This window comes from Leptopilina boulardi, unplaced genomic scaffold, assembly GCF_019393585.1.
Source record: "Leptopilina boulardi isolate dan_hultmark-lab unplaced genomic scaffold, ZJU_Lbou_2.1 LbouV2_324, whole genome shotgun sequence".
In the NCBI taxonomy this organism is placed as follows: domain Eukaryota; kingdom Metazoa; phylum Arthropoda; class Insecta; order Hymenoptera; family Figitidae; genus Leptopilina; species Leptopilina boulardi.
Window position 1 is genome coordinate 1818180 of NW_026137890.1, and position 25414 is coordinate 1843593.

Here is a 25414-nt window from a genome sequence, read left to right on the forward strand (position 1 = left end):
AACAAAACTGGAATTCTTCAACTCGCAAGAGGCTGCACTCTAAAAACAGATGGCGTAACCTTAATGGCCCCGAGAATCCAAGAAGTCCCACAGGAGTATATATATAATCCGCCATTTAGTCTAGACCTGTCAGAAATATCTCCGAATTTCCATGAATTTCAACAGTTGGAGGTTTTCCACCAACCTACTCATTCTATGCTACCTACGGTCACCTGGAACAGCAAAAAGACGGATGCTACTTTAGAAGATTTAGAAAACCAATGGAAAGCATTGAGTCAACATCAGCTCTCAATGCAAGAAACCAAAAACTGGAACATAACAGCCTTAGGAGGATGTGGGTTACTTGCAATTCTATTCGTTGTATATCTTTTTCGAAATGCTATAGTGGAACTGTTAAAATTTTGCCGAATGTGCATCCAGCAAAGAAGGATTCAGAAGGTTCAGGTACCTAATTACGACCTTCCAAAGCCTAGACAAATAAAACCAACAAGCGATCTCACAACTAATTTGGAAGACATTTCCATTGAACCAGGGACATCAACAATTAAGGACAAGCATTCGAATTTACCACTATCAACAAGTTACGAAAAATCAGAAAAATTTCGTCAGATCGAAAAGAGAATGAAATTACCAAGTAGCGAAGTTATCGACATATTGCCGAGAGGAACCCCACCGATACAAGATGTTGCCGTCTCATAGGCGTCGAAAAAAAAAAAAAAAACATTTTATATGTATAATTTATATTAATCCCATAACTTTAGAAATTTTTATATAAAAGAAATTAGATTTTAATGACAATACTAATAATTTAATATATAATCGCAAATTATGCCTTTAACCGGCAAATTTACGATTACATAACATTCGGTTATGCTTTTCTTATTTTAATATTAGAAAATCTTATTTATAATATAACCAAAAATTCGTTGCAACATCGTCAAGGGACGACGATACAAAAAAAGGGGTGATTTGTCACGCTCAGATTTAATCCAAATTATATGCTATGATTTTTTTAAAAAAAATAAAAAAAATAAATAAATAAAATTGTTAAAACTATATTTAGCTCAAATTATATTCTTCTAAATTGTTCTACTATATTCATATTATTTACTAAATTGTAAATGAGAATTGCTGAGCAAACTAAAATCAGGAAATTAAACTAGAAAACAAATTTATTATATTATTTCTGCTTGAGGCTACTATCAGTGAGTTTGTGCATTCGCTGGCTCGATACCGGAAGTGATCAAATTACTATTCGCGTACCTCGGTCATAATTTTATCACCTAAAGAAGGATAAAAATTTCAATAAAATTGAAAAGTCAAATAAAAAAAACAATACTATTGATTAATTATCGATCAAGTTTAATGTTAAATTATAAATTGAAAAAGATAATAAAAATAGATATACATTAATAAGAGACAATCATATAGATGCACCAAGACCGAGTTGCGCGAGGGGTAGAGGGACATCAGTCTACCTGCACTACTTTCGCGCAAGAATACCATTAGAGCGTGTGAATTCCAAATTCAGCAAAAATTGACCGCGTAGCCGCCAGCGACCGCGGAGGCCCACTGAGAGTAGTTTCTCCCCACCATAAGTAGCACAAGGGGACCGAGGTGACAATGAATGATGTGAGGAAGTACCTGTCGCATTTCTTCTCCATTCGTATTCGCGATTAATTATATTATCGCGGTAGAGATTGTAATTGTCCGTCATAATAGAATAGAAATTCGCGAACTCCTACGAAGCAAGTGGCCTCGCTAAAATTATCTAATAGTGACGTTAAATTGTTTAATAAATTCATAAAATTTCTACATTCCCACGAAGCAAGTGGCATGAAGAAGTTATGAATGAATTAAATACATTTATTAAACATTAGTAGATAGATTTCAAAGCAACACGAAGCAAGTGGTCTTTCGAATTTCTACCTTGTTTAAACAACTTTACTACAGTTAATAATTTTTTTTTTCAAATTGATTGCCCTCAAAATTTTTTTTGAGGTAGAATTAAAGTTAAACTAAAATTTTATAAAAGTAAAAATAAAGAAAAATCAAGGACAAGGAAAACTCAGCAAATCTCATCAAAAATCGGTAATGTAAAGGGTATCGTTCCACAACACAAAACACACACACACACACAATATAAATTTTAATTTAAAAAGATTTTTTTTACAAAAAAAAAAATAATAAAATTAAAAACAATTTAATGTAACATTACAAGGGGGAAAACAAAAATATTCAATAAAATTTTATACTTTTATGCAAATGACTTTAACAATTTATTCAACAAACAAAACATTCCAAAACCAATAAAAGAAATATTATAATACAAATAAGAACGGAAACGGCCTGAATTAATAGGCCAGAAGCTGGACTCATTTTACCACTCTGAAACGAGTATAATCTATATTTAAATCTAACGATTTTAAATATTTTGGAGATATTAAAGAAAAATAGTAATTCAGCTATTCTTTTTTTTATAACTTAAAATAAATAACTAAAATTGTTACATTGACCTCAATGATAATTTTCTGTTTATAAATAGTAGATTAAATTTTAATAAGGAAAAAACGTTAGTTTAAAAATAACTTTTTTGCACAAAGTACAATAACTTCAAAAATTTTTTTCTAACCAAATTAATTTTTTTCTTCTGTGTCTTTGATTATTTTTATTTTTAATCAGTCACATACTCCTTGGATGTTAAATGAAACAATGAAAAATTTTATTTGAAAACTATTTAGTAGAATAGAAATACAAAATATTCTAAAGAGTGTCCGAGTGTCCTCTCAATTCTCTACTGCCTGGAGATACCCGATTTGACAATAATAATTGCTTAAAAAATTGTATTAGACTAATTAGAGTAATTAATTCTTTTTTCAATTGTATTAAGAATTTTAAAGATTTTTATATATGATAAACAAAAATGTTTAAAAAAATTTACTCAATATATATTGAAATAAGAGAATTTTTAGTTGCGATCCAAAAACAAAAAATTTCATTAAATCTACGTACAAGTGCCGCAAAATTTATAGGCTCCTGAAGAAACTTTTCCATTTTCTTAAAATCAGACATAACTGGCATGGGAATAGTGGGCATTTGTTCCGGTCTCACTATTTTAGCTAAGTTTGGATCGACAGCTCGCATGATGATTGCTTGATTTAAAAGTACTGCGTCTAATTGTTTGCTCATTTGTATTAGTAACGTGCTCGTCATCTTAGCTTTTTCTTTGTCCTTCGCTCCTATACATTTTTTTATACAAAGCATAATTAATTAAAAATGTGAATTTTCTTAATTTCTTAAATTATTATAATTATATTTAAAAACAAGTTACATTATTCAAACATTGTAATAAAACAATGTTTGGAATAAAAATACATGGAACGTAAAATAAAAAATCATTTGTTGACAATATTAATGTTTAAAAAATAAATTATATGAAATAATTAACTTTAATATTCTTAAATAAATAAATAAATATCAATATCATCAATTAAATATTCATTAATTCTTAGTTGATATTTGGATCAAAATGCATACTCTTTGTCAAAAATGATTTCTGAGGATTATCCAATTTAGGTCTTACATTGGATGGTCCTTCTTCTCCACTTAGATCGCTTTTACTGCCAAAATTATCAATATCACTATCATGTTCAGATTCGATCAAGTTAGACAAATTATATACTTAAGCGGCTTGCGTCTCTTACGAGACTTTGTTTCTTTTTCTGTGTCGAGATTTGAATCATATTCAGCTTTTCTACATCCTTGTACTGCATTTTCATAAGTACCTGAAAAAAATGAGAATGAGATTTATAATAGAAATCTATTAAATCTTTTGATTCCAACGATGCTAGAGAAAAACTTTTAGATTTTTAAAAAGTATTTTGCGTTATTTTTTAGTCCTTAGTTGAGTTTTAGTACAATTTTTTAAGTCTACTATATTTTCAATTAAAATTATTTTTTTGAGTTAAAAATTTTAGTACAGTTTCCTCACAGAAATAATTTGTGAGTAAAAGGTTTCCTTTTTAAATTATAGTTTTTTTATTAAAAATATTGTAATACTAGAAAAAAATATTTCAAACAAAAAATTAGAAATCGAAAAAGTTTTAGAAAGTCTTGTTATACAAAATTATTATAATTTTCACGAGCAGCATTATTATAATCATTTTGGTCAACCATCAATACATCTTCCAAAGGATGGTTTTCAGGAAGTAAATTTACATTATCATGGTCTTCTTGGCTAGGAATATTATCATTAAATTCGGTATGATCAGATGAATCGGAAGATTCATGTTCATTAACATCTTCATTTCTCATCAATCGAAGTCTTATTCTGCACTCGTTAATTGCATCACGAATCCTTATTCTTTCCGGTCGATTCTAAAGAAAATTTTGATAATGGTTTTATATTCTACTTTGCATATTTTTTGTGTTAAAATATTGCCCAACTTTTTTTATGCTTTATTTCAATTATTCATGGGAAATATTACAATTCATTTAAAGCCAATTTGATTATTTTATACCATATTCTGAAAATATAAATTTTCAAACAATATAATTTATGAATTTTTTCAAAATTAAAAAAAATCTATTTTTACTAATCTCTTTACAAACTGTGTGAATGTAGCTCAAGTGAATACCTTATCTACAAAATATCTATTTTAATGTATTTTACTTATTCAAATTTTAATATATATATATATATATATATATATATCAATCCTCCAAGTCATATAAATAAATTAAAAATTTAAATAAAAATTTTTTTTTCGTTTCTGAAGAGGACGGATGTGCCGTCGAAACGTGAAAAAGGATTTTTAATTTATTTATTTGACTTGGAGGATTGATATATTCCTATATATATATATATATATATATATATATATATATAATATTTTACCGAGTGATACATTCTATTATACTAAATTATTCATTTATATCATTTATTTAAAATCTAATTAAAATAATTATTCATGAAAAAAGACTACATAACCTTAAAATCTTCGAAAAAATTAAAATTCCGGTTTATTGGTTTATCAATCTCTAATATGTATTTTTCATAATATTTATTTTTCAGGGAAAAATAATCTTTTCTTTTATGTTAATTTAACAATATTCATTCGTATTATATTGAGCAATCGCAATATTTTATAGGATAAGGTTATATATTGTGGGACGCAAAAATAGTATTATACAATACTATTTTAAATAATAAATGTAAGCGTGAAATGTTAGTGATCTTGAATGAACTTTAACACACAATAATGGTTACATGCATATACACTAAATATGGGTTTACAACAAGCAAAGTTAAATGATACATTATTATATCGTTTATGGAATTGCAAAAAAAATTAAAGTGAGTTGCACAGTATAAAGTAATATAAATATAAAAACTAATTCTGATTAATCTTTGTTTTTCTTCAAATTTACAGTAAACACCAGATTGCGTCCTTAAATTGGTGCTCTCAGACCATTTTATATATGTAGTATAATCACACAAATATATATAACAATATAGCACAATTTTTAACCACTATACCTAATTGTGATTCGATTATTTCAAACGATACACCGAAAACAATGCAAATATTCACAGCGTCAAAATTTTTTTTTAGGTTAGGATGTGAAATACGTTATAGACAGATAAATAAGATGATTTTAATATAACTATAATATTGAAATATCATCTTTACTTACTTGTCGTTCATCTATCTTACGCACTACAAATAACTGCTACATATAAATGATTAACAAAATTATCAAGGATTAACCCTGCGACAACAAAACATTTGTTTTCGTTAACGCGAAATCGACGTGAACATAACCAAAGAACATGTAATTGGCATTTGGCGGAACTGTAACCAGATTGGACCACAGCGCATGGGTTAAATCGATGGATGGGTGTAAAAACATGATACATCGAATTGGCGTTGAAAAACATGATACGTCGGATTAGCGTTGGAAAACATGACATATCGTCGTTTGATTTGAAGAACATGACACGTCGAAAACGAAATTTTTCTTTTCAAATTTCTGTTGGTACCACTGATTGAGAAATTTAAAATAGTTTGTTATATATTACATTTTTTAAGAATATATGATGATATTAAAATAATAGAAGTAAAATCTTGCACTATACACATATAATTTTGAATATTTTACATGAAATTCGTTTTAAATCAACGGGATTACAATACTGTATTTAAATGGTCGTCTGTATTATTAATTACTTTTACAGCTGTATGACAACGTCATGGGTGTCAAATCCTTCAGGAAATGAATAATTGGAGGATTTACTAGAAAAAATTTACCTAAGTTAATTTAATTTATTTAATAATTGTGTTTTAAAAAATATACTTTACTTACTCTGCATGATTGACTCTTTAAACAAATATTTAAACAACACCAATTGTAATAGAATATTTACTATATAAATATTTATAATAAAATAGAATTATTTATAAAATCACAGATTTTATCAATCTAAATATAAACTTTATAAAAAGCTATTTAACCTAATTTTTCTTTGAACTAACATATTATGAAGCAAAATCATTTGTTTCATAAAACAGTTTCAAAGATTTGACACATTTTAAATTTCACGGTCAGTGGTACCAACAGAAATTTGAAAAAAATTTCGTTTTCGACATGTCATGTTCTTCAAATCAAACGACGATGTATCATTTTTTCCAACGCTAATCCGACGTATCATGTTCTTCAAATCAAACGACGATGTATCATTTTTTCCAACGCTAATCCGACGTATCATGTTTTTCAACGCCAATTCGATGTATCATGTTTTTACACACAGCCATCGAAATGTAAAACGTAATCGCATGTTTTCAAATCCTTCCTTTTATACCCGCTCGACCGGCCAGGAAGTAGTGGGACGAACGATCGGATCGAGCGCCTGGTGGGGAAATCTCTCGGTCTGTGCGGCGCTAGGTCGATTCTGGGTTGCTGGCACGCAACTTTTGGCTCCGTGTACTGGGGCCTTTTTCCACCGTCCGTGCCTTTGCCTGGGTCTTTCGCTTGGTCTTGCATTCTACAGTTAGCGCGCGCACGCCTGTCAGCTGGGCCCTTGTAAAATCAATAATGTCGCGATTATTGATTTAACGTATTTATGTTTTTCTTATCTTTATTATTTTCTTATATCTAGTATTTATTTTTTTGTTGTTATAATATTACACAGTAAGCTTACAAAGTAAGACCATGGTAAACTTATATGGCAAGGTTACAGTAAGCTTACACGGTAAGTTTTCAAGGATATCAATGAATAATTTTTTTAATATTTATGCGCAATAGCTTTCTATGGCACTTACGGATGCGCTGTGTGGGTATATATCTACCTATATTACAAAAAGAAAGTTTCAAGAATGAGCGCTAGGCGAGAACTTCGACGCTATGCGGGAACTCACTGTAATCGCCTACCATTCATACGTACACGCAGTGACGTAACTACCGTACAGCAAAACCCCGCGTTGAGGGGGGCCTCGGGACTCGACTTACAAAATATTTTCGAGACCTTTAGACCAAATAAATATAATTATATTATGTTAAAATTTTTTAACATATTTTTTATTATAATTGATATTTTTACCAGAATTTATTATTTACTATTGTGTTGTTAATTATTTCTCCTAAAAAATTAAATAAAGGCTTTCAAAATCATGAAAAGATTAATTGAATCGAATTTATTTGAAATGAAATCGAGTTAAATTACGCATTTTCAAGACTTGAAAGTTGCGCGCAATATAAAAAAGAGTATGACGTATCGTTTGTTTCCAACTCTGTCCATTTTATTTCTAATAGCTCATTAAGGGCAACGCAGAATAGGTTCGCGAACGAAGTTCGTGAACGTGATGCATGAGATAAAAAAGGATAGAGATATACTTGTGTTCTTTTCTGTCTTATGCATCACGTTCTCGAACGTCGTTCGCGAACCTATTCTGCGTTGCCCTTTAGGCCTATAGCTCATTGCTTCTCAACCCTGTTTACCATAACCTAAAGTGACATGTAAACAGTGATTCTCGTCGTGCATTGTCGTGAGAGGCATTGATCTTATTCTAACTGAAATTAATTTTAAAAAAATGTAAAACGATATTTATTTGTTTCTTTATAATATTGCATTTAAGTTATACCTTTAAAGAACATGTCACAAGAAAGAAAAAGGTTTGAAAGCGGGGCTGCTAAACGAAAAAAACAAAAAGAATTAGAGGAGCAGAAAAAGAAAATGCCAAAATTGGATAATTTTATTATAAGAATTCAACCTCGCGATGAGACAGTTCAAGAGAATTCAAATATTAATGAGAATGAGGCAGAAAAAGTAATTGAGGACGAAATTTCTGAACAAAATTTAAAATTAAGCAATACTCAGGAACAAAAATCTAATCAGGTTTAGTATTATTAGCTTCTAATTTTAAAATTTTAATATGTTTTATTGCAAACTAAATAAAATTTTGCTAGTCAATCTATTTTTTTATGATTCTCAATAATAACTGACTGTCAATCAGTCAATGATAAATATTTTTCGAATTTTTTAGGTTATGTTTCAAATTCAAACTTTTCCAAGTTTTATAAAATTGCCTTGGATGTATCAGAAAATATAAAAATAAATATAATATTTTTGAATGTCCAATTTAATTATAAAACGAATAAAATATTTAGATTGAAATTTTTTTTAACTAGTTGAAAATGATTGCTGATTCTCAATCAAGTGTAACTAATAGAAATAATAGCGTTAAAAAATAATTAGATGATTTTAATAATTTAGATTAATTAAGTTACTTAAATAATTTTATTCATAGAATAATTATAACTTATTTATAACACACAGGTTGAAGAATTAGTATTTATCGAAAATGAAGTGTCCACAGTTGTTAATAATATTGAAAATAGAGCTCAATCGGGTTTAGAAGAGACGGAAGCTTCTGTTGAAATTGTGCGTGAAACAATATCTATAATGGATGGCAAAAATGGAGACAATGATGCTGCCGATATTTGTGCAAAAGTTTTGAAAGAACAATTTCCAACTGACAGAGGTCACTTTAAAGACACAGATCTGACAGATTCTGTTAAACAATCTTCTATTATATTAAAATGTTTGTTTTGTCGTCTTCGTGACGTCACTGGGCCAAGAATTTTCGTTTTTCACATTCTTTTTCAACAATTTTTGTTCAGATATGATTCAAAATTAGAATTTAAACATAAATTAAACATATGAATTAGAAAAAAATCTGAATTTTTTTTTTTGCAACTTTTTGCAAAAAATATTTTTTTGCAAATTTTGCAACTTTTTTGTTATTTTTCAGTAATTCACATGTAAAATGCATCCCAATTTCAAATCTCATCAAAAAATATTTATTTTTTTTAAAGTTATCGTTATTTCAAAATTTTTCACAAATCTTCTATTATATTAAAATGTTTGTTTTGTCGTCTTCGTGACGTCACTGGGCCAAGAATTTTCGTTTTTCACATTCTTTTTCAACAATTTTTGTTCAGATATGATTCAAAATTAGAATTTAAACATAAATTAAACATATGAATTAGAAAAAAATCTGAATTTTTTTTTTTGCAACTTTTTGCAAAAAATATTTTTTTGCAAATTTTGCAACTTTTTTGTTATTTTTCAGTAATTCACATGTAAAATGCATCCCAATTTCAAATCTCATCAAAAAATATTTATTTTTTTTAAAGTTATCGTTATTTCAAAATTTTTCACAAATCTTCTATTATATTAAAATGTTTGTTTTGTCGTCTTCGTGACGTCACTGGGCCAAGAATTTTCGTTTTTCACATTCTTTTTCAACAATTTTTGTTCAGATATGATTCAAAATTAGAATTTAAACATAAATTAAACATATGAATTAGAAAAAAATCTGAATTTTGTTTTTTGCAACTTTTTGCAAAAAATATTTTTTTGCAAATTTTGCAACTTTTTTGTTATTTTTCAGTAATTCACATGTAAAATGCATCCCAATTTCAAATCTCATCAAAAAATATTTATTTTTTTTAAAGTTATCGTTATTTCAAAATTTTTCACAAATCTTCTATTATATTAAAATGTTTGTTTTGTCGTCTTCGTGACGTCACTGGGCCAAGAATTTTCGTTTTTCACATTCTTTTTCAACAATTTTTGTTCAGATATGATTCAAAATTAGAATTTAAACATAAATTAAACATATGAATTAGAAAAAAATCTGAATTTTGTTTTTTGCAACTTTTTGCAAAAAATATTTTTTTGCAAATTTTGCAACTTTTTTGTTATTTTTCAGTAATTCACATGTAAAATGCATCCCAATTTCAAATCTCATCAAAAAATATTTATTTTTTTTAAAGTTATCGTTATTTCAAAATTTTTCACAAATCTTCTTCTTCTATTATATTAAAATGTTTGTTTTGTCGTCTTCGTGACGTCACTGGGCCAAGAATTTTCGTTTTTCACATTCTTTTTCAACAATTTTTGTTCAGATATGATTCAAAATTAGAATTTAAACATAAATTAAACATATGAATTAGAAAAAAATCTGAATTTTTTTTTTGCAACTTTTTGCAAAAAATATTTTTTTGCAAATTTTGCAACTTTTTTGTTATTTTTCAGTAATTCACATGTAAAATGCATCCCAATTTCAAATCTCATCAAAAAATATTTATTTTTTTTAAAGTTATCGTTATTTCAAAATTTTTCACAAATCTTCTATTATATTAAAATGTTTGTTTTGTCGTCTTCGTGACGTCACTGGGCCAAGAATTTTCGTTTTTCACATTCTTTTTCAACAATTTTTGTTCAGATATGATTCAAAATTAGAATTTAAACATAAATTAAACATATGAATTAGAAAAAAATCTGAATTTTGTTTTTTGCAACTTTTTGCAAAAAATATTTTTTTGCAAATTTTGCAACTTTTTTGTTATTTTTCAGTAATTCACATGTAAAATGCATCCCAATTTCAAATCTCATCAAAAAATATTTATTTTTTTTAAAGTTATCGTTATTTCAAAATTTTTCACAAATCTTCTATTATATTAAAATGTTTGTTTTGTCGTCTTCGTGACGTCACTGGGCCAAGAATTTTCGTTTTTCACATTCTTTTTCAACAATTTTTGTTCAGATATGATTCAAAATTAGAATTTAAACATAAATTAAACATATGAATTAGAAAAAAATCTGAATTTTTTTTTTTGCAACTTTTTGCAAAAAATATTTTTTTGCAAATTTTGCAACTTTTTTGTTATTTTTCAGTAATTCACATGTAAAATGCATCCCAATTTCAAATCTCATCAAAAAATATTTATTTTTTTTAAAGTTATCGTTATTTCAAAATTTTTCACAAATCTTCTATTATATTAAAATGTTTGTTTTGTCGTCTTCGTGACGTCACTGGGCCAAGAATTTTCGTTTTTCACATTCTTTTTCAACAATTTTTGTTCAGATATGATTCAAAATTAGAATTTAAACATAAATTAAACATATGAATTAGAAAAAAATCTGAATTTTGTTTTTTGCAACTTTTTGCAAAAAATATTTTTTTGCAAATTTTGCAACTTTTTTGTTATTTTTCAGTAATTCACATGTAAAATGCATCCCAATTTCAAATCTCATCAAAAAATATTTATTTTTTTTAAAGTTATCGTTATTTCAAAATTTTTCACAAATCTTCTATTATATTAAAATGTTTGTTTTGTCGTCTTCGTGACGTCACTGGGCCAAGAATTTTCGTTTTTCACATTCTTTTTCAACAATTTTTGTTCAGATATGATTCAAAATTAGAATTTAAACATAAATTAAACATATGAATTAGAAAAAAATCTGAATTTTGTTTTTTGCAACTTTTTGCAAAAAATATTTTTTTGCAAATTTTGCAACTTTTTTGTTATTTTTCAGTAATTCACATGTAAAATGCATCCCAATTTCAAATCTCATCAAAAAATATTTATTTTTTTTAAAGTTATCGTTATTTCAAAATTTTTCACAAATCTTCTATTATATTAAAATGTTTGTTTTGTCGTCTTCGTGACGTCACTGGGCCAAGAATTTTCGTTTTTCACATTCTTTTTCAACAATTTTTGTTCAGATATGATTCAAAATTAGAATTTAAACATAAATTAAACATATGAATTAGAAAAAAATCTGAATTTTTTTTTTTGCAACTTTTTGCAAAAAATATTTTTTTGCAAATTTTGCAACTTTTTTGTTATTTTTCAGTAATTCACATGTAAAATGCATCCCAATTTCAAATCTCATCAAAAAATATTTATTTTTTTTAAAGTTATCGTTATTTCAAAATTTTTCACAAATCTTCTATTATATTAAAATGTTTGTTTTGTCGTCTTCGTGACGTCACTGGGCCAAGAATTTTCGTTTTTCACATTCTTTTTCAACAATTTTTGTTCAGATATGATTCAAAATTAGAATTTAAACATAAATTAAACATATGAATTAGAAAAAAATCTGAATTTTTTTTTTTGCAACTTTTTGCAAAAAATATTTTTTTGCAAATTTTGCAACTTTTTTGTTATTTTTCAGTAATTCACATGTAAAATGCATCCCAATTTCAAATCTCATCAAAAAATATTTATTTTTTTTAAAGTTATCGTTATTTCAAAATTTTTCACAAATCTTCTATTATATTAAAATGTTTGTTTTGTCGTCTTCGTGACGTCACTGGGCCAAGAATTTTCGTTTTTCACATTCTTTTTCAACAATTTTTGTTCAGATATGATTCAAAATTAGAATTTAAACATAAATTAAACATATGAATTAGAAAAAAATCTGAATTTTTTTTTTTGCAACTTTTTGCAAAAAATATTTTTTTGCAAATTTTGCAACTTTTTTGTTATTTTTCAGTAATTCACATGTAAAATGCATCCCAATTTCAAATCTCATCAAAAAATATTTATTTTTTTTAAAGTTATCGTTATTTCAAAATTTTTCACAAATCTTCTATTATATTAAAATGTTTGTTTTGTCGTCTTCGTGACGTCACTGGGCCAAGAATTTTCGTTTTTCACATTCTTTTTCAACAATTTTTGTTCAGATATGATTCAAAATTAGAATTTAAACATAAATTAAACATATGAATTAGAAAAAAATCTGAATTTTTTTTTTTGCAACTTTTTGCAAAAAATATTTTTTTGCAAATTTTGCAACTTTTTTGTTATTTTTCAGTAATTCACATGTAAAATGCATCCCAATTTCAAATCTCATCAAAAAATATTTATTTTTTTTAAAGTTATCGTTATTTCAAAATTTTTCACAAATCTTCTATTATATTAAAATGTTTGTTTTGTCGTCTTCGTGACGTCACTGGGCCAAGAATTTTCGTTTTTCACATTCTTTTTCAACAATTTTTGTTCAGATATGATTCAAAATTAGAATTTAAACATAAATTAAACATATGAATTAGAAAAAAATCTGAATTTTTTTTTTTGCAACTTTTTGCAAAAAATATTTTTTTGCAAATTTTGCAACTTTTTTGTTATTTTTCAGTAATTCACATGTAAAATGCATCCCAATTTCAAATCTCATCAAAAAATATTTATTTTTTTTAAAGTTATCGTTATTTCAAAATTTTTCACAAATCTTCTATTATATTAAAATGTTTGTTTTGTCGTCTTCGTGACGTCACTGGGCCAAGAATTTTCGTTTTTCACATTCTTTTTCAACAATTTTTGTTCAGATATGATTCAAAATTAGAATTTAAACATAAATTAAACATATGAATTAGAAAAAAATCTGAATTTTTTTTTTTGCAACTTTTTGCAAAAAATATTTTTTTGCAAATTTTGCAACTTTTTTGTTATTTTTCAGTAATTCACATGTAAAATGCATCCCAATTTCAAATCTCATCAAAAAATATTTATTTTTTTTAAAGTTATCGTTATTTCAAAATTTTTCACAAATCTTCTATTATATTAAAATGTTTGTTTTGTCGTCTTCGTGACGTCACTGGGCCAAGAATTTTCGTTTTTCACATTCTTTTTCAACAATTTTTGTTCAGATATGATTCAAAATTAGAATTTAAACATAAATTAAACATATGAATTAGAAAAAAATCTGAATTTTTTTTTTTGCAACTTTTTGCAAAAAATATTTTTTTGCAAATTTTGCAAAAAATTTTTTGCAAATTTTGCAACTTTTTTGTTATTTTTCAGTAATTCACATGTAAAATGCATCCCAATTTCAAATCTCATCAAAAAATATTTATTTTTTTTAAAGTTATCGTTATTTCAAAATTTTTCACAAATCTTCTATTATATTAAAATGTTTGTTTTGTCGTCTTCGTGACGTCACTGGGCCAAGAATTTTCGTTTTTCACATTCTTTTTCAACAATTTTTGTTCAGATATGATTCAAAATTAGAATTTAAACATAAATTAAACATATGAATTAGAAAAAAATCTGAATTTTTTTTTTTGCAACTTTTTGCAAAAAATATTTTTTTGCAAATTTTGCAACTTTTTTGTTATTTTTCAGTAATTCACATGTAAAATGCATCCCAATTTCAAATCTCATCAAAAAATATTTATTTTTTTTAAAGTTATCGTTATTTCAAAATTTTTCACAAATCTTCTATTATATTAAAATGTTTGTTTTGTCGTCTTCGTGACGTCACTGGGCCAAGAATTTTCGTTTTTCACATTCTTTTTCAACAATTTTTGTTCAGATATGATTCAAAATTAGAATTTAAACATAAATTAAACATATGAATTAGAAAAAAATCTGAATTTTTTTTTTTGCAACTTTTTGCAAAAAATATTTTTTTGCAAATTTTGCAACTTTTTTGTTATTTTTCAGTAATTCACATGTAAAATGCATCCCAATTTCAAATCTCATCAAAAAATATTTATTTTTTTTAAAGTTATCGTTATTTCAAAATTTTTCACAAATCTTCTATTATATTAAAATGTTTGTTTTGTCGTCTTCGTGACGTCACTGGGCCAAGAATTTTCGTTTTTCACATTCTTTTTCAACAATTTTTGTTCAGATATGATTCAAAATTAGAATTTAAACATAAATTAAACATATGAATTAGAAAAAAATCTGAATTTTTTTTTTTGCAACTTTTTGCAAAAAATATTTTTTTGCAAATTTTGCAAAAAATTTTTTGCAAATTTTGCAACTTTTTTGTTATTTTTCAGTAATTCACATGTAAAATGCATCCCAATTTCAAATCTCATCAAAAAATATTTATTTTTTTTAAAGTTATCGTTATTTCAAAATTTTTCACAAATCTTCTATTATATTAAAATGTTTGTTTTGTCGTCTTCGTGACGTCACTGGGCCAAGAATTTTCGTTTTTCACATTCTTTTTCAACAATTTTTGTTCAGATATGATTCAAAATTAGAATTTAAACATAAATTAAACATATGAATTAGAAAAAAATCTGAATTTTTTTTTTTGCAACTTTTTGCAAAAAATATTTTTTTGCAAATTTTGCAACTTTTTTGTTATTTTTCAGTAATTCACATGTAAAATGCATCCCAATTTCAAATCTCATCAAAAAATATTTATTTTTTTTAAAGTTATCGTTATTTCAAAATTTTTCACAAATCTTCTATTATATTAAAATGTTTGTTTTGTCGTCTTCGTGACGTCACTGGGCCAAGAATTTTCGTTTTTCACATTCTTTTTCAACAATTTTTGTTCAGATATGATTCAAAATTAGAATTTAAACATAAATTAAACATATGAATTAGAAAAAAATCTGAATTTTTTTTTTTGCAACTTTTTGCAAAAAATATTTTTTTGCAAATTTTGCAACTTTTTTGTTATTTTTCAGTAATTCACATGTAAAATGCATCCCAATTTCAAATCTCATCAAAAAATATTTATTTTTTTTAAAGTTATCGTTATTTCAAAATTTTTCACAAATCTTCTATTATATTAAAATGTTTGTTTTGTCGTCTTCGTGACGTCACTGGGCCAAGAATTTTCGTTTTTCACATTCTTTTTCAACAATTTTTGTTCAGATATGATTCAAAATTAGAATTTAAACATAAATTAAACATATGAATTAGAAAAAAATCTGAATTTTTTTTTTTGCAACTTTTTGCAAAAAATATTTTTTTGCAAATTTTGCAACTTTTTTGTTATTTTTCAGTAATTCACATGTAAAATGCATCCCAATTTCAAATCTCATCAAAAAATATTTATTTTTTTTAAAGTTATCGTTATTTCAAAATTTTTCACAAATCTTCTATTATATTAAAATGTTTGTTTTGTCGTCTTCGTGACGTCACTGGGCCAAGAATTTTCGTTTTTCACATTCTTTTTCAACAATTTTTGTTCAGATATGATTCAAAATTAGAATTTAAACATAAATTAAACATATGAATTAGAAAAAAATCTGAATTTTTTTTTTTGCAACTTTTTGCAAAAAATATTTTTTTGCAAATTTTGCAACTTTTTTGTTATTTTTCAGTAATTCACATGTAAAATGCATCCCAATTTCAAATCTCATCAAAAAATATTTATTTTTTTTAAAGTTATCGTTATTTCAAAATTTTTCACAAATCTTCTATTATATTAAAATGTTTGTTTTGTCGTCTTCGTGACGTCACTGGGCCAAGAATTTTCGTTTTTCACATTCTTTTTCAACAATTTTTGTTCAGATATGATTCAAAATTAGAATTTAAACATAAATTAAACATATGAATTAGAAAAAAATCTGAATTTTGTTTTTTGCAACTTTTTGCAAAAAATATTTTTTTGCAAATTTTGCAACTTTTTTGTTATTTTTCAGTAATTCACATGTAAAATGCATCCCAATTTCAAATCTCATCAAAAAATATTTATTTTTTTTAAAGTTATCGTTATTTCAAAATTTTTCACAAATCTTCTATTATATTAAAATGTTTGTTTTGTCGTCTTCGTGACGTCACTGGGCCAAGAATTTTCGTTTTTCACATTCTTTTTCAACAATTTTTGTTCAGATATGATTCAAAATTAGAATTTAAACATAAATTAAACATATGAATTAGAAAAAAATCTGAATTTTTTTTTTGCAACTTTTTGCAAAAAATATTTTTTTGCAAATTTTGCAACTTTTTTGTTATTTTTCAGTAATTCACATGTAAAATGCATCCCAATTTCAAATCTCATCAAAAAATATTTATTTTTTTTAAAGTTATCGTTATTTCAAAATTTTTCACAAATCTTCTATTATATTAAAATGTTTGTTTTGTCGTCTTCGTGACGTCACTGGGCCAAGAATTTTCGTTTTTCACATTCTTTTTCAACAATTTTTGTTCAGATATGATTCAAAATTAGAATTTAAACATAAATTAAACATATGAATTAGAAAAAAATCTGAATTTTTTTTTTTGCAACTTTTTGCAAAAAATATTTTTTTGCAAATTTTGCAACTTTTTTGTTATTTTTCAGTAATTCACATGTAAAATGCATCCCAATTTCAAATCTCATCAAAAAATATTTATTTTTTTTAAAGTTATCGTTATTTCAAAATTTTTCACAAATCTTCTATTATATTAAAATGTTTGTTTTGTCGTCTTCGTGACGTCACTGGGCCAAGAATTTTCGTTTTTCACATTCTTTTTCAACAATTTTTGTTCAGATATGATTCAAAATTAGAATTTAAACATAAATTAAACATATGAATTAGAAAAAAATCTGAATTTTTTTTTTTGCAACTTTTTGCAAAAAATATTTTTTTGCAAATTTTGCAACTTTTTTGTTATTTTTCAGTAATTCACATGTAAAATGCATCCCAATTTCAAATCTCATCAAAAAATATTTATTTTTTTTAAAGTTATCGTTATTTCAAAATTTTTCACAAATCTTCTATTATATTAAAATGTTTGTTTTGTCGTCTTCGTGACGTCACTGGGCCAAGAATTTTCGTTTTTCACATTCTTTTTCAACAATTTTTGTTCAGATATGATTCAAAATTAGAATTTAAACATAAATTAAACATATGAATTAGAAAAAAATCTGAATTTTTTTTTTTGCAACTTTTTGCAAAAAATATTTTTTTGCAAATTTTGCAACTTTTTTGTTATTTTTCAGTAATTCACATGTAAAATGCATCCCAATTTCAAATCTCATCAAAAAATATTTATTTTTTTTAAAGTTATCGTTATTTCAAAATTTTTCACAAATCTTCTATTATATTAAAATGTTTGTTTTGTCGTCTTCGTGACGTCACTGGGCCAAGAATTTTCGTTTTTCACATTCTTTTTCAACAATTTTTGTTCAGATATGATTCAAAATTAGAATTTAAACATAAATTAAACATATGAATTAGAAAAAAATCTGAATTTTTTTTTTTGCAACTTTTTGCAAAAAATATTTTTTTGCAAATTTTGCAACTTTTTTGTTATTTTTCAGTAATTCACATGTAAAATGCATCCCAATTTCAAATCTCATCAAAAAATATTTATTTTTTTTAAAGTTATCGTTATTTCAAAATTTTTCACAAATCTTCTATTATATTAAAATGTTTGTTTTGTCGTCTTCGTGACGTCACTGGGCCAAGAATTTTCGTTTTTCACATTCTTTTTCAACAATTTTTGTTCAGATATGATTCAAAATTAGAATTTAAACATAAATTAAACATATGAATTAGAAAAAAATCTGAATTTTTTTTTTTGCAACTTTTTGCAAAAAATATTTTTTTGCAAATTTTGCAACTTTTTTGTTATTTTTCAGTAATTCACATGTAAAATGCATCCCAATTTCAAATCTCATCAAAAAATATTTATTTTTTTTAAAGTTATCGTTATTTCAAAATTTTTCACAAATCTTCTATTATATTAAAATGTTTGTTTTGTCGTCTTCGTGACGTCACTGGGCCAAGAATTTTCGTTTTTCACATTCTTTTTCAACAATTTTTGTTCAGATATGATTCAAAATTAGAATTTAAACATAAATTAAACATATGAATTAGAAAAAAATCTGAATTTTTTTTTTTGCAACTTTTTGCAAAAAATATTTTTTTGCAAATTTTGCAACTTTTTTGTTATTTTTCAGTAATTCACATGTAAAATGCATCCCAATTTCAAATCTCATCAAAAAATATTTATTTTTTTTAAAGTTATCGTTATTTCAAAATTTTTCACAAATCTTCTATTATATTAAAATGTTTGTTTTGTCGTCTTCGTGACGTCACTGGGCCAAGAATTTTCGTTTTTCACATTCTTTTTCAACAATTTTTGTTCAGATATGATTCAAAATTAGAATTTAAACATAAATTAAACATATGAATTAGAAAAAAATCTGAATTTTTTTTTTTGCAACTTTTTGCAAAAAATATTTTTTTGCAAATTTTGCAACTTTTTTGTTATTTTTCAGTAATTCACATGTAAAATGCATCCCAATTTCAAATCTCATCAAAAAATATTTATTTTTTTTAAAGTTATCGTTATTTCAAAATTTTTCACAAATCTTCTATTATATTAAAATGTTTGTTTTGTCGTCTTCGTGACGTCACTGGGCCAAGAATTTTCGTTTTTCACATTCTTTTTCAACAATTTTTGTTCAGATATGATTCAAAATTAGAATTTAAACATAAATTAAACATATGAATTAGAAAAAAATCTGAATTTTTTTTTTTGCAACTTTTTGCAAAAAATATTTTTTTGCAAATTTTGCAACTTTTTTGTTATTTTTCAGTAATTCACATGTAAAATGCATCCCAATTTCAAATCTCATCAAAAAATATTTATTTTTTTTAAAGTTATCGTTATTTCAAAATTTTTCACAAATCTTCTATTATATTAAAATGTTTGTTTTGTCGTCTTCGTGACGTCACTGGGCCAAGAATTTTCGTTTTTCACATTCTTTTTCAACAATTTTTGTTCAGATATGATTCAAAATTAGAATTTAAACATAAATTAAACATATGAATTAGAAAAAAATCTGAATTTTTTTTTTTGCAACTTTTTGCAAAAAATATTTTTTTGCAAATTTTGCAACTTTTTTGTTATTTTTCAGTAATTCACATGTAAAATGCATCCCAATTTCAAATCTCATCAAAAAATATTTATTTTTTTTAAAGTTATCGTTATTTCAAAATTTTTCACAAATCTTCTATTATATTAAAATGTTTGTTTTGTCGTCTTCGTGACGTCACTGGGCCAAGAATTTTCGTTTTTCACATTCTTTTTCAACAATTTTTGTTCAGATATGATTCAAAATTAGAATTTAAACATAAATTAAACATATGAATTAGAAAAAAATCTGAATTTTTTTTTTTGCAACTTTTTGCAAAAAATATTTTTTTGCAAATTTTGCAACTTTTTTGTTATTTTTCAGTAATTCACATGTAAAATGCATCCCAATTTCAAATCTCATCAAAAAATATTTATTTTTTTTAAAGTTATCGTTATTTCAAAATTTTTCACAAATCTTCTATTATATTAAAATGTTTGTTTTGTCGTCTTCGTGACGTCACTGGGCCAAGAATTTTCGTTTTTCACATTCTTTTTCAACAATTTTTGTTCAGATATGATTCAAAATTAGAATTTAAACATAAATTAAACATATGAATTAGAAAAAAATCTGAATTTTTTTTTTTGCAACTTTTTGCAAAAAATATTTTTTTGCAAATTTTGCAACTTTTTTGTTATTTTTCAGTAATTCACATGTAAAATGCATCCCAATTTCAAATCTCATCAAAAAATATTTATTTTTTTTAAAGTTATCGTTATTTCAAAATTTTTCACAAATCTTCTTCTATTATATTAAAATGTTTGTTTTGTCGTCTTCGTGACGTCACTGGGCCAAGAATTTTCGTTTTTCACATTCTTTTTCAACAATTTTTGTTCAGATATGATTCAAAATTAGAATTTAAACATAAATTAAACATATGAATTAGAAAAAAATCTGAATTTTTTTTTTTGCAACTTTTTGCAAAAAATATTTTTTTGCAAATTTTGCAACTTTTTTGTTATTTTTCAGTAATTCACATGTAAAATGCATCCCAATTTCAAATCTCATCAAAAAATATTTATTTTTTTTAAAGTTATCGTTATTTCAAAATTTTTCACAAATCTTCTATTATATTAAAATGTTTGTTTTGTCGTCTTCGTGACGTCACTGGGCCAAGAATTTTCGTTTTTCACATTCTTTTTCAACAATTTTTGTTCAGATATGATTCAAAATTAGAATTTAAACATAAATTAAACATATGAATTAGAAAAAAATCTGAATTTTTTTTTTTGCAACTTTTTGCAAAAAATATTTTTTTGCAAATTTTGCAACTTTTTTGTTATTTTTCAGTAATTCACATGTAAAATGCATCCCAATTTCAAATCTCATCAAAAAATATTTATTTTTTTTAAAGTTATCGTTATTTCAAAATTTTTCACAAATCTTCTTCTATTATATTAAAATGTTTGTTTTGTCGTCTTCGTGACGTCACTGGGCCAAGAATTTTCGTTTTTCACATTCTTTTTCAACAATTTTTGTTCAGATATGATTCAAAATTAGAATTTAAACATAAATTAAACATATGAATTAGAAAAAAATCTGAATTTTTTTTTTTGCAACTTTTTGCAAAAAATATTTTTTTGCAAATTTTGCAACTTTTTTGTTATTTTTCAGTAATTCACATGTAAAATGCATCCCAATTTCAAATCTCATCAAAAAATATTTATTTTTTTTAAAGTTATCGTTATTTCAAAATTTTTCACAAATCTTCTATTATATTAAAATGTTTGTTTTGTCGTCTTCGTGACGTCACTGGGCCAAGAATTTTCGTTTTTCACATTCTTTTTCAACAATTTTTGTTCAGATATGATTCAAAATTAGAATTTAAACATAAATTAAACATATGAATTAGAAAAAAATCTGAATTTTTTTTTTTGCAACTTTTTGCAAAAAATATTTTTTTGCAAATTTTGCAACTTTTTTGTTATTTTTCAGTAATTCACATGTAAAATGCATCCCAATTTCAAATCTCATCAAAAAATATTTATTTTTTTTAAAGTTATCGTTATTTCAAAATTTTTCACAAATCTTTCTTCTATTATATTAAAATGTTTGTTTTGTCGTCTTCGTGACGTCACTGGGCCAAGAATTTTCGTTTTTCACATTCTTTTTCAACAATTTTTGTTCAGATATGATTCAAAATTAGAATTTAAACATAAATTAAACATATGAATTAGAAAAAAATCTGAATTTTTTTTTTTGCAACTTTTTGCAAAAAATATTTTTTTGCAAATTTTGCAACTTTTTTGTTATTTTTCAGTAATTCACATGTAAAATGCATCCCAATTTCAAATCTCATCAAAAAATATTTATTTTTTTTAAAGTTATCGTTATTTCAAAATTTTTCACAAATCTTCTATTATATTAAAATGTTTGTTTTGTCGTCTTCGTGACGTCACTGGGCCAAGAATTTTCGTTTTTCACATTCTTTTTCAACAATTTTTGTTCGGATATGATTCAAAATTAGAATTTAAACATAAATTAAACATATGAATTAGAAAAAAATCTGAATTTTTTTTTTTTGCAACTTTTTGCAAAAAATATTTTTTTGCAAATTTTGCAACTTTTTGTTATTTTTCAGTAATTCACATGTAAAATGCATCCCAATTTCAAATCTCATCAAAAAATATTTATTTTTTTTAAAGTTATCGTTATTTCAAAATTTTTCACAAATCTTCTATTATATTAAAATGTTTGTTTTGTCGTCTTCGTGACGTCACTGGGCCAAGAATTTTCGTTTTTCACATTCTTTTTCAACAATTTTTGTTCAGATATGATTCAAAATTAGAATTTAAACATAAATTAAACATATGAATTAGAAAAAAATCTGAATTTTTTTTTTTGCAACTTTTTGCAAAAAATATTTTTTTGCAAATTTTGCAACTTTTTGTTATTTTTCAGTAATTCACATGTAAAATGCATCCCAATTTCAAATCTCATCAAAAAATATTTATTTTTTTTAAAGTTATCGTTATTTCAAAATTTTTCACAAATCTTCTTCTATTATATTAAAATGTTTGTTTTGTCGTCTTCGTGACGTCACTGGGCCAAGAATTTTCGTTTTTCACATTCTTTTTCAACAATTTTTGTTCAGATATGATTCAAAATTAGAATTTAAACATAAATTAAACATATGAATTAGAAAAAAATCTGAATTTTTTTTTTTTGCAACTTTTTGCAAAAAATATTTTTTTGCAAATTTTGCAACTTTTTGTTATTTTTCAGTAATTCACATGTAAAATGCATCCCAATTTCAAATCTCATCAAAAAATATTTATTTTTTTTAAAGTTATCGTTATTTCAAAATTTTTCACAAATCTTCTATTATATTAAAATGTTTGTTTTGTCGTCTTCGTGACGTCACTGGGCCAAGAATTTTTGTTTTTCACATTCTTTTTCAACAATTTTTGTTCAGATATGATTCAAAATTAGAATTTAAACATAAATTAAACATATGAATTAGAAAAAAATCTGAATTTTTTTTTTTGCAACTTTTTGCAAAAAATATTTTTTTGCAAATTTTGCAACTTTTTTGTTATTTTTCAGTAATTCACATGTAAAATGCATCCCAATTTCAAATCTCATCAAAAAATATTCATTTTTTTTAAAGTTATCGTTATTTCAAAATTTTTCACAAATCTTCTATTATATTAAAATGTTTGTTTTGTCGTCTTCGTGACGTCACTGGGCCAAGAATTTTCGTTTTTCACATTCTTTTTCAACAATTTTTTTTCAGATCTTTTTAATATATTTCTTTCCTCTGTAAAAGTAGTTCATATTTTATGTCTATTTTCATTTTGAACTTTCATCGAAATTGTAATAGGAAATAAAATTTTTAAAATTTGTTATATTTCAACCGTTTTATAGTCATAAAAAAAACTAATGTAGAACAAAACACAAATCATTATATTGATAAAAATAGATTATTTATTTATGAAAAGTATTAAAGATTTCTTAAAAATATAAAACTTAAAATTAATAATAAATTTATTATAATATTAATTTAAGAAATAGAGTAAATACATATGAATGAACTGAAATAAGTAAATAATAATGAGTACAATTTCAACCGAGCGAGCGTTAGCGAGAGAGGATATGACGCTAGTTTATATTATCTTGTGGGCCTTGTAGACCAGAAGGGCCTTTTGTGAAAGATCCTACACAAGAAAACAGACATTTTTCTGAAACATATTATTCAGTTGTAAACAGTTCTGGGCAAACAATTCAAAGGTTTTGGTTATGCTATTCACCAATTTTAGATGCAGTTTACTGCGAGCCATGTTGGCTTTTTTCTCCTTCATCAAAGTGGCGATCGGGAATTCGAAATTGGAAAGGCTTATCAAAAAAAGTAAAAGATCACAGTGTTAGTAAATCTCATTTCAATGCTTGCGTTACGTATAATAAATGGAAACAAAATAAAACTATTGATGAAGAGATCGCGAAACAAACCGAACAGGAAGAAACTTTTTGGAAAATGGTGCTGAAGCGTTTATTTGATATAACCTTGACGTTATCAACAAATTCTTTACCTTTTCGAGGTAATAGCGAGAATTTAAATGACGATTATAATGGTAACTTCTTAAGGATGGTAAATTTTCTTGCGAAATATGATGATATAATGAAACAAGTAGTCAGTTTGCCAAAAGGTTCAACGAAATATTTGAGTCCATTCATACAAAATGAGATGATAGAATTTTTAGGACAAGAGTTACACCAACTCTTAATTTCTGACATTAAGGACAGTTCATGTTTTTCGTGTATGTTTGACACAACTCAAGATATTACTAAAACTGATCAATTAAGTTTAGTACTGAGATATGTTAAAATTGAAAGAAATGAAAACGGCGAAGCTTTTAAATTTGAAATCAAGGAAACTTTTCATGGATTTTATGCGGTAGTTGACCACACAGCTGCAGGCATGACTGATCAAGTACTGAATTTTTTTTCTGAAAATTCAATTGATATACACAAATGTCGTGGTCAAGGTTACGATGGAGCAAACGTCATGAGTGGTATTTACAAGGGAGTTCAAAGTAACATAAAATCAATTGAGCCAAATGCCCCGTTTGTTCATTGTTGCAGTCACAATGTAAATTTAGTTGTCAATGATGCTGTCAATGGAGTAGTTGAAGTGCAAAATTTTTTTTCGATTATACAAAGCATATACGTCTTTTTCGGAGCCAGCATAAAAAGGTGGGATCTTCTATCACAATTCACAGGTAAATCAGAGATTACATTGAAAAGGTTAAATCCTACAAGGTGGTCTGGCAGAATCTCTTCCTTAATCGCCGTAAAGTTACGATTCGTGGATATAATAAAGGCATTAATACAAATTCAGTTAACATGTCAATTACTGAGACAGGTCAACTACTGGGACATATCAATTATAGGGGCATGTTAACTAATGGGACATGTAATGTCCATTCATGTAATGTCCATTTGAATTTGGGAGCTATGGTGCCC